Below are 10,933 nucleotides of genomic sequence, written 5' to 3'. Positions count from 1 at the left end.
TCTCTCTCTCTCTCTCTTTCAAATAAATAAAAATCTTCTTGAAAAGAATGGGAAAATGGGGGCTGGAGAGATGGCTCAGTGTTTAAAGGCACTTGCTTGCAAAGCCTAATGGCCCAGGTGCAATTCCTCGGGACCCATGTCAAACCAGATGCACAAAGACCATGGTCCATGTGTCTGGAACTCTTGTGACGTGGCAGGAGGCCCTAGTGTGGCCATTCTCTCCCCCCCTCCTTCCTGCCCCATCTCTCATTCTCTATCTCTGCTTGCAAATAAATAGATGCAAATATATTTAAAATTAATAAAAAAAAGAATGGCTGTTTATCATGAAAAGAAATGGGAAAATATGTTGCATGAGAGTAAAAGTACCCTGGGAAATGGGGAGCTGGCTCAGTGGGTGAGAGCGTGAGGACTTGAGGTCAAACCCCAGCACCCCCACTACAAGCTGGGGGTGCGCCTGTAACCTCAGTGCCGAGTTGGGTGAGACAGAAGAATCACTGGAGTTCATCCATCAGCCAGTCTGACACATAACCAGCAGCTTGAGCTCAATGACAGACTCCATCCACCTCACAGAGAAGTGAAGAGCAGTAAAAAAATGATACCCAACAGGGCCGGAGGGATGTCTCAGCGGTTAAGGCACCTGCCTGCAAAGCCTAAGGACCCGGGTTCAATTCCCCAGTATACACTTAAAGCCAGATGTGCAAATCGGAGCATGCATCTGGAGTTGGCTGTGGTTGGAGGGCCTAGCGTACCCATTCTCTGTCAGCCTCTCTTCTCTCTCTCCCTCCACTTGTAAATAAATAAATAAAAATATTTGTTAAAAGAATATCTAAACAATTTTTTAGTTTTGCATGATGTTTACTTTATATCAATGGAATTGGGCCAGGCATGGTGGTACACACCTTTAATCCCAGCACTCAGGAGGCAGTGGTAAGAGGAATACTTTGAGTTTGAGGTCACCCTGAGACTACATTGTAAAGTCCAGGTCTGCCTGGGCTAGAGCAAGACCTTACCTCAAAAAACAAGAGACAAGGAAAAAAAAAAAAAAAGGAATTGGTCTGAATAAATATTTGTTGTTTGTATTCTAAAACACCAACATGTAAGTTATATGTCTGTATTTATGTTTCTTATTCTGTAAAAGATATCTTTCTACCTTCTATGTAGTATTGTCTATTATGTTATCTAAGCTTACGTAATTCTGTCCATTATTTCTACATGGTTATTGTTTTCTTAATAAATTCTAGAAGTTTTAAACCTTTACATTCTGGATACCAGTGACTTATAGATTTCATGTATAGCAAGTGTTTTCTTATTCTCTAGCTTATATTATAGCCTTCCTAATGGTCTTTGAAAAAAACAGGCTCTTTAAGACATGTCCCTTGTCTTGTTTAAGAAATCTTTACTCGCTCAATTCAACTAGATTCCATCTTTGTATAAAATGAGAACAAAAATCTGGTTTCTTTCTTATGGGAGATAAGTACAAGATATTGACTATCATTATTGAATTCCAAGGCTTTAAAATAAATTGATAGATGAAAAACATTTTACACTTGATTTTTTTTCTTGGCTGTTTATACTTTCACATTTGTTGTAGAGTTACCTCATAGTGTTCTGTGAAACATTCCAATTAATATTCTGTTAGAAGAGCACTGAATTTATGTTTAGCTTGATCAAGAATGAACATTTTAGCCAGGTGTGGTGCATGCCTTAAATCCCAGCACTCCGGAGGCAGAGGTAGGAGGATCACCATGAGTTCGAGGCCACCCTGACACTACATAGTGAATTACAGGTCAGCCTGAGCTAGAGTGAGACCCTATCTCAAAAAAAAAAAAAAGGATGAACTTTTTATGATATGATTTTATCATCCATGAATATTGTATTCATCACTATTTACTTGGATTCTTTCTTCTCCTCCTCTATAGTTGAGAAAAATGCCTTGTTATGTAACTCAGGCTCACTCTGTAGCCTAGGCTACCTCGAAATTATAAACCCCTCATTCCCACGAAGAAACAAAAACAATACACAAACATCATTACAATAGTTTAAACCAATTTCCTTTGTGAAATATGAGGTGTCAGACAGAGTTTCCCAGAGAAATGGAACTGTTAGGATTTGGATGGAGAAATAGATAGATAACGATATAATGATAGATAATAGATAGATAGACAGATGATAGGTAGAAAGATGATAGATAATAGGTAGGTAGATGATAAATAGATATTTTCAAAGTTATATTTAACAGTTTATTAAGCTTTGTGTCATTTTAAAAAATCAGGCCCTTGGGCTGGAGAGATGGCTTAGCGGTTAAGCGCTTGCCTGTGAAGCCTAAGGACCCCGGTTCGAGGCTCGGTTCCCCAGGTCCCACGTTAGCCAGATGCACAAGGGGGCGCACGCATCTGGAGTTTGTTTGCAGAGGCTGGAAGCCCTGGCGCGCCCATTCTCTCTCTCTCCCTCTACCTGTCTTTCTGTGTCTGTCGCTCTCTAATAAATAAATAAAAATTAAAAAAAAAAAAATCAGGCCCTTAAGCCATGTAGATATAAGTAGGCAAAAAGTTTGCAAAAAACAAAACAAAATTTAAGCATGTGTAAGTAGATAGATGGTCTGAAATATGGAGTATCTGGTCACTTCCTTATTACGCTATGGCTGTCAAGTAATCCTTAAGTTTAGTTGGATTAAGCCCCCTAAAGCCAGCTTCATTGCAAATCCCGACCTCTGTGTTCTCTTCTGTCATTTGCCCTTCAAAGCTTTCCTTCAGGGTTAAGATGGCTGTGTGGGTGACGTCTTCTAGTTCCAAATCTTCATTATATCTTTTCTCAAGGGAAGTCTTCCCGTTTACATGGTTGTTCCCCATTGCTGTGGCCTTCCAGGCAAAGTAAACTCCAGATGGATCCGATGGAAATAAATATGGCCACTCCCAGTCCATCCACAAGTAAAGAAACAGTGGGTTCTTGGTAAACAAAATAGGACTGCTGAGCAAGTTTTCGGGCTCTGTGCACGAGCACCCTGTAATCTGGGCCCATGCCACTACACACCAAGCCTATTTGCTTGGTAACTAATTGGTTCCACTTCGTGTATACTTCGCTTATCATACAGAATGGATTTCTGTTTCTTATCAGTTGCTAATACCACACCATTTGTAGCTTCATTATTTTTAAAATATTTTATTTTATTTATTTATTTGACAGAGAAAGAGAGAGAGAGAGAGAGAGAGAGAGAGAGAGAGGGAAAGAATGGGTGCAGCAGGGCCTCCAGCCACTGCAAATGAACTCCAGACACATGCACCCCCTTGTGCACCTGGCTAACGTGGGTTCTGGGTAATCAAACCTGGGTCTTTTGGCTTTGCTGGCAAATGCCTTAACTGCTGAGCTATCCCTCCAGCACCCCCCCCCCCCATTTGTAGCTTTAATTCCTTCCAAAGGGATCCCTCTAGCCACAGCAGCCAGTTTACCAGATGGGCTGAAAGTAGTCAGCAGAAAGCTGAGGCTTTGTCCCTCCTTTTAAAATTTATTTATTTATTTTTGGTTTTTCAAGGTAGGGTCTCACACTATTCCAGGCTGACCTGGAATTCAATAAGTAGTCTCAGCGTGGCCTCGAATTCATGACGATTCTCCTACCTCTGCCTTCCAAATGCTGGGATTAAAAACATGCACTACTACACCCGGCTTTTTAATTTATTTATTTGAGAGAAAAAGAAGCAAATTATCTATCTATCTATCTATCTATCTATCTATCTATCTATCTAGACATAGATAGATACATAGAGAATAGGCATGCCAGGGCCTTTAGCCACTGCAAATGAACTCCAGACACATGCACCACCTTGTGCATCTGGCTTATGTGGGTCCTGGGGAATCGAACCTGGGTCCTTAGGCTTCATAGGCAAGTGCCTTAACCACTAAGCCATCTCTCCAGCCCCAGATTTCCTTTTAACAGTTATTTTATAGTGGGTTTGCTGGTGAAAAATTGTTCATTTCACTTTGTTTGAATATACTTTATTATTTTCATATTTCTATTGGTAACAGGTATGAAAGTTTCTTCCTTTCAGCCTTTAAACAATGTGTGAATACTTCCTTTTTTGGTCACCATATTTCTGATAAGAAATCTGTAATTTAAACTATTTTCCCTATGTAAGGTATAATTTCTTTCTCTAGTTGCTTTAAGAATTTGACCTTGATGTATCTTGGAGTGGTTTCTTTGAATTAATCTCATTTGTATATTAAATATGCATATGTGCGTGCACACCATATTTGGGGAATTTTCAGAAATTATTTCTTTGAATACTTTTTCAGTCTCACCCTCTTTCTCCTCTCCTTTCTAGGATTTAACTGCTACAATCCCACATATCCAAGACTGCATTGTTTTTGTTGTTGATGTATCCAAGTCCGCATTGTTGTTTGTTGTTGAGATAGGGTTTCACCCTGCAGCCCAGACAGGCTGGAAATCACAGGGATCCTCCTGCTTCAGCTTCCTAGGTGACCTACCACCCTGGTTCTCAAGCTTGAAGTACCTCAGTACCTATGTCTTACATCAACTCTCTTGGCAAACTTTTCTTAAATCTTATATCTTGCCTGGTTTATCTACTACTTATTTCTCATTAGACACCATTAGCCTTAGAAATCTACCTTCCAATAACCTCAACTCCCATATTGTCCAATTATTTAAATCTCTGTTCCTCATTATTTGTAATTACTTCAGTTCTATCTTACAATTCATTAATCCTATTTTAACTCATCTGCATGTTTGGGAATCCTTAATTTTATTCAGGATCTTTTTGGTTTTTGTAAATTGTGTCTTTATATCTTTGGGCTCATTAAGAAAACTTTAAGATGAAAATTGTCAAAGTAAATGAATAGGATAATAAATTCTATGTATCTTTATTTACCTTTAACAGTGAATAACTTGTGGCTAATCTTACATCCTTTGAATGTCTAATCATTTCTCCTCCCATTCCAGATAATTCTAGAGCAAATTCCAGACATTGTGTCATTTTATCTGTAATTTTCAATGTGTGTATATAATAGACAGGCTTCTCCCACTAATCTAACAAAATTGTTATTTTACTACTTCTGAAAAATCCACTATAATTTCTCACTATAAAATATTCTTAACTTTTAAGAAATTCTTTTTTTTTTTTTTTTTGGTTTTTTGAGGTAGGGTCTTACTCTGGTCCAGGCTGACCTGGATTTAACTATATAGTCTCAGGGTGGCCTCAAACTCTCAGCGATCCTCCTACCTCTGCCTCCCAAGTGCTGGGATTAAAGGCATGTGCCACCATGCCTGGCAAGAAATTCTTTCTAGTTCTTTGTTCATACTTTTAAAATACTCTTTCATTTCACGAAATATAATATTATATATATATACATATATACATAAATAATTTAATTTGTAGTTGATATCCACTTGTTCCAGTGTATGTAGTCTTTGTGGGGAAGATATTGAAGATATTGTTGTCTAATTGTCCTTCTGGCTATTGGTCATGTTGATTTGTTTCCTCATGCATTGTGGGTCTTTTTTTTTTTTATAAATGTGAGATTATAGTAATTGAAACCTTCTGTGTAGAAATTGTTTGAGACTTAAATGAAGCTCATTTCCTCAAAGCTTTAGAAGTGCCTCTTTCAGGCACCTTGAGACATCACTAACCTGTAATCGTTGACTTTCATTTCTCAGGTTGCCTTTTTTTAGGTATTCCAGCAGTGTAAATTTCATACCCAGCTTGTGGGATGGTCACCTGTGGGTAGTAATTCTCAGAGGAGCCCTTATTTTCTTAAAAGTTGACAGAGGAAAGAGTTTTGTTTTTTTTTTAATATCTATTTCAATGGTGTTGATTTCATTTTTCCAGTTTGCCTCTGTGGCTGCTCTTGCCCCTTGTAGGACTGACTCGAGGAAGGGTCTCACTTTGCCTTCCTGGTTTGCATAAATCCCAAGCATTGCTTCTGGACCCTTCCTGTACTTATACTCTGTTAGAACAAAAATAACATCACAACCACGTACTCACAGATCTCCCGAAGACAATGTTTAGCGTCAATACCCAGTTATTGTTTTGGATCTGTGTCTTTTACTACTCTTATCCCAGGAGAGAGACTTTTGCCATTTTCAACTCAATTCAGCATTTAAAACATTGTCAAGTATGGGCTGGAGAGATGTCTCAGTGGTTAAAGGTGCTTGTTTGCAAAGCCTGCTGAGCCAGGTTCAATTCCCTAGTACCCAAGTAATGCCAGATACACAAAGGGTCATATGCATCTGGAGTTCATTTGCAGCAGCAAGAGGTCCTAGCATGCCCATTTCTTTATGTCTCTCTCCCTCTTTGTCTCCCCCATCTCCTTGCAAATAAATAAGAATGTTTCAAAAATACTGTGAGTACTTAGTTCCGTATTTTATGGTCTATGCTAGAATTGGGAGAATTTATTGTGCTACCATATTTTTTTAAATAATTTTTTTTGTTTATTTTTATTAATTTATTTGAGAGCAACAGAGAGAGAAAGAGGCAGAGAGAAAGAGAGAGAATGGGTGCGCAAGGGCTTCCAACCACTGTAAATGAACTCCAGATGCGTGCGCCCCCTTGTGCATCTGGCGAATGTGGGTCCTGGGGAATCGAGCCTCGAACTGGGGTCCTTAGGCTTCACAGGCAAGCTCTTAACCGCTAAGCCATCTCTCCAGCTCTGTGCTACCATATTTGTAGAGAGAGGAATACAAGTTATGTTGCTTATGAGCCTCCTGAGGTTTACTGCCAGAAATTAGTCCCTTTCAAATATCTCCCATCTGTTCCTGAGAGCTTCCTGTTCCAAGGGTTATGTGATAGAATCTTAAACCATTTAGATTAGCCTCACAACATAACTATATGCAGTGGCTATGAACAGCAACAACTCATTTCTCAGTATTTTGGAGGAACAGCAGTATAAGAGTATAGCTCCATGGGCTGGAGAGATGGCTTAGCAGTTAAGGCATCTGCTTGCAAAGTCGAAGGACCCAGGTTCGATTCCCCAGGACCACATTAGCCAGATATACAAGGGGGTGCACGTATCTGGAGTTCATTTGCAGTGGCTGGAGGCCCTGGCATGCTCTTTTCTCTCTCTCTCCCTCTTTCTCTCTGTCAAAAAAATAAAATAAAATAAATTTAATTTAAAAAAAAGAGTATAGTTACAGCAGATTCAGCATCTGCTTTCTGGTTCCTAGTTGGTACCTTGGTGTGTCCTCACCTCACATGGTGAAAAGGGCAAGGTTTCTCTCTGGGTCTCCTATTACAAGGCTATTGATCCTATTCGTGGGGTTGCGACCCTGACCATCTAATCACCTTCCCAAGGCTCCACTGTCCAACCCCATCATAGTTGTGATTAGGTTTAACCTACCACCTTGGAGGTGGAAGTGGTCTGAACCAACCTTCAGACCACAGCGGGCTGGTTCCTGGGTTCAGATCTTCCACCCTGTTCTGGCTCCATGGTCACTGTGGTTTGGGGCCTTGGGAAGAGACACTGCTGTTCATGTCACCCTAAATATGACATACGTATGTGTCCTTAATTACTTAAGCAGAGGCATGGGAGATGATATCACGACATAGACCCCAGCATATAGAAGCATATATGCCTCTCAGCGCTAGAGCCAGGCTTTGGACTCCCTTAGTTGGTCTACCTGTGTGCAGCGCTCTATGTTGACAGCTAGTGTGCCTTGTGACATCATTAATGGGCCTTGGAGACCAGGTTAAGATTCAGAGTTCATGTTCTGCTCTTTTTTTTTTTTTTTTGAGGCAGGGTCTCACTCTAGCCCAGGCCGACCTGGAATTCACTATAGAGTCTCAGGGTGGCCTCGAACTCAGGGCAATCCTCCTACCTCTGCCTCCCGAATTCTGGGATTAAAGGCGTGCGCCACCATGCCCGGCTTTCAGAGTTCATGTTCTTGCCAGTCTCAAATTTCTCTGCCAGAATGACTATCCACAATTGCTAAAAAGAATCGTTCTCCTCCTCCCTTTCCCCTTCTTCTTTTCCTCCTTCATCTTTTCTTTCCAGAGAGATAAAAACACCCCAAACCACGGATGCCAACCCCAAGACACCAGCACATACTTCGTCACATGAGCACTTTCTTCTTCTAGAGTGGGCGCTTTTCAGCCTTGCATCGAGGACTTCACCGAATCCATTTCAGGGCCCATTGCCCTAAGTCTGCTCCATTTCCTTTAGCTGCTGTGCTCTGGGTAACGACTTAGACAATAAACATTCACGAACTTCCCCAAGAAACACATAATATTAAAGAGGCTGAGTTTAGAAGAGTAAGTACTCTCTAAGGAACAAATAATCGAGATATACAGCTCTCTAAGACACCTATCCAATTTACCGGACTAAACAGAACATGAAATATTTGACTCTGGGTTCCTACATTACCTTTGGCTGTTCTCGCGGATGATGCCTTTAGATGTGCATAATCAAGAGTCCCAGTGTTTGCTGAGGAGAGGGAGGGAGGGAACAAACAGAGGCAGTCATCAGCTGTCACTGTAAACTCAGTTCTCCACCTGGGACCTCTCTCCCCCACATACAAGGTTACAAGCAAAGCATGTAAGTTTTTAAATGGAAGTTTCCCCAGCAGCTGTTCTCACATATTTTCATTTTATTTATTTGACAGAGGGAAAGAGGGACAGAGAGAAAGAGAGAGACAGAGAGAGAGAGAGAGAGAGAGAGAGAGAGAGAGGAAATGGGCATGCCAGAGCTTCCAGCCACTACAAACAAACTCCAGATGCATGTACCACCTTGTGCAGCTGGCTTATGTGGGTCCTGGGGAATCGAACCGAGGTCCTTTGGCTTTGCAGGCAGGGGCCTTAACCACTAAGCCATCTCTCCAGCCCCACTCACATATTTTCTAACAAGACATTGTTTCATGCAGGATAGCCCCCTTACAAATCTTTCTTGATATTTCACAAAGCACAGTGTCATGCCTTTGGTGAGTTCTTGTCACACGTGTGTTGATGTCACACACTAGTGTGGGTTATTCTTAGTGTGAAGGTTTTCTTTTTTTCTTTTTTTTTTTTTAGTAAAACAAGAGAATTTATTTGGAAAGTAGGATATAAAAGGCATGATTCTAACATTGATTCAGATTATTAAAATTAGAAAAAGTTATAAACTACAGTGAAGGCAGGGATTCTGAAGATGGCTACAAACAAGAGAACCCACGTTTCTGTCATGCAGATAAGCACTAAGGAAAAGCACATGGGAATGTGTACAGAAGAGGCCACAACAAACACCCGGAAAATTTATATAAGAAACTGTACATACATGGAAAAATAAATTAGGTCATTTACAAGAAATGTTTTGCAGGTTATAATAGGCCATAACTTAGTTTATTATGCATAAAATTTATAGCACATCATACATTTTTACATCACAGATTCAATGTAGCAGAGCTCAGACATGACAAAGCTTGAACCTGGACAGGAGTAATGCAACAGACCAAATAAGGCAGCATGCGCTGAAGTGGCGAGTATGCATAAAACACACCCAGACCTTTAGTGTGAAGGTTTTCTGACTCACCTTTCTCTCTCTCTCTCTCTCTCTTTCGATGTTACGGAAACAAAGGCATTGATGGAGGATGGGATATGGTGTCCTTGGACTATGTGGCCTTTGAGAACTTTATTATTTTTTTTAATTATTTATTTATTTATTTGAGAGCGACAGACACAGAGAGAAAGACAGATAGAGGGAGAGAGAGAGAATGGGCGCGCCAGGGCTTCCAGCCTCTGCAAACGAACTCCAGACGCGTGCGCCCCCTTGTGCATCTGGCTAACGTGGGACCTGGGGAACCGAGCCTCGAACCGGGGTCCTTAGGCTTCACAGGCAAGCGCTTAACCGCTAAGCCATCTCTCCAGCCCCTTTGAGAACTTTAAATCCCCGCTCTTGTGGTCATGCTATTGCATTTAAAGAAGCATGCAGAGGGTCTCAGGGAATATTAAGACATTTCCTCTTTGCTTCTGCCACGTCTCAAGATGCCAAAGGACACCCTGGCTGTAGTGATAACCAGAAAAAGGTGGGTCCCAGGCCCTCACTTTCTCTCTCTCTTTCTTTTTTTCTTTTTTTTTTTTCGTGAGATATGAGAGCAAGAGAGAGAGGGAGAGAGAGAACCTTGTGTGCTTGCATCACTTTGTGCGCCTGGCTTACTTGGGACCTGAAGACTTGAACACGGGTCCTTAGGCTTCGCAGGCAAGTGCCTTAACCGCTAAGCCATCTCTTCAGCCTCCAGACCCTCACTGTGTGGTTCTAGGAATGATTCATAGTTGTGACATTCTCACTTTGGGCATTTTATTTTCATTCTCTGGCCTTGCCATATATCTGTGGACTCGTTCTTTTTAAAATCAGGATGGAGGAAAGGAAGGCTAAAGCTCACAAATCCATGTTTTTCAATCTGTTAGTGCTTAAGATATGTATTTATTTATCTCCAAGGAGAAAGAGAAACAGAGAGAGAGAAAGTGTGGGCACGCTAGGGCCTCCTGTTGCTGCAACCAAACTCCAGATGCAAGCACTGAACTGTGCACCTGGTTTTATGCAGCTCCTGGAGAATCGAACCTGGGCTGGAACTCTTTGCAAACAAGTGCCTTTAACCACCAAGGCATCTCCTCAGCCCCAATCTATTACTTGTCACTCAATGGCTTCTTGTAATAATTTGGTAGACAGACAGAATTAAAAAAATTAAATAGCATGATAGATGGCTAGATGTGGTAGTGCACACCTTTAATCCCGGCGCTCCAGAGCCCGAGGCAGGGGGATCACTGTGAGTTTGAGGCCAGCCTGGGACTCAAGAGTGACTTCCAGGTCAGCCTGAGTTAGAGCAAGACCCTATCTCAAAAAAAAAAAAAAAAAAAGAAAGAAAGAAAAAAACAAAGAAGGAATAGTGTAATAGGAATGGCTGCTCACAATTATGAGAAGTAATGTTTTGAGGAGCTTTTGTATGAAGTGAGTCCCA

At 41.0% G+C, this 10,933-nt stretch overlaps 1 pseudogene; it reads right to left on the bottom strand.

Annotated features, from left to right (window-relative positions):
- Positions 1 to 2,630: 2,630 nt before the first annotated feature.
- Positions 2,631 to 10,933, bottom strand: part of LOC123453298 — a 44,917-nt pseudogene continuing 36,614 nt past the window's right edge.

This window comes from Jaculus jaculus, chromosome 11 (assembly GCF_020740685.1).
Source record: "Jaculus jaculus isolate mJacJac1 chromosome 11, mJacJac1.mat.Y.cur, whole genome shotgun sequence".
Classification (NCBI taxonomy): Eukaryota; Metazoa; Chordata; class Mammalia; order Rodentia; family Dipodidae; genus Jaculus; species Jaculus jaculus.
Note: the sequence above shows the minus strand (reverse complement) of the source record. Positions and strands in the feature narration are given on the sequence as shown.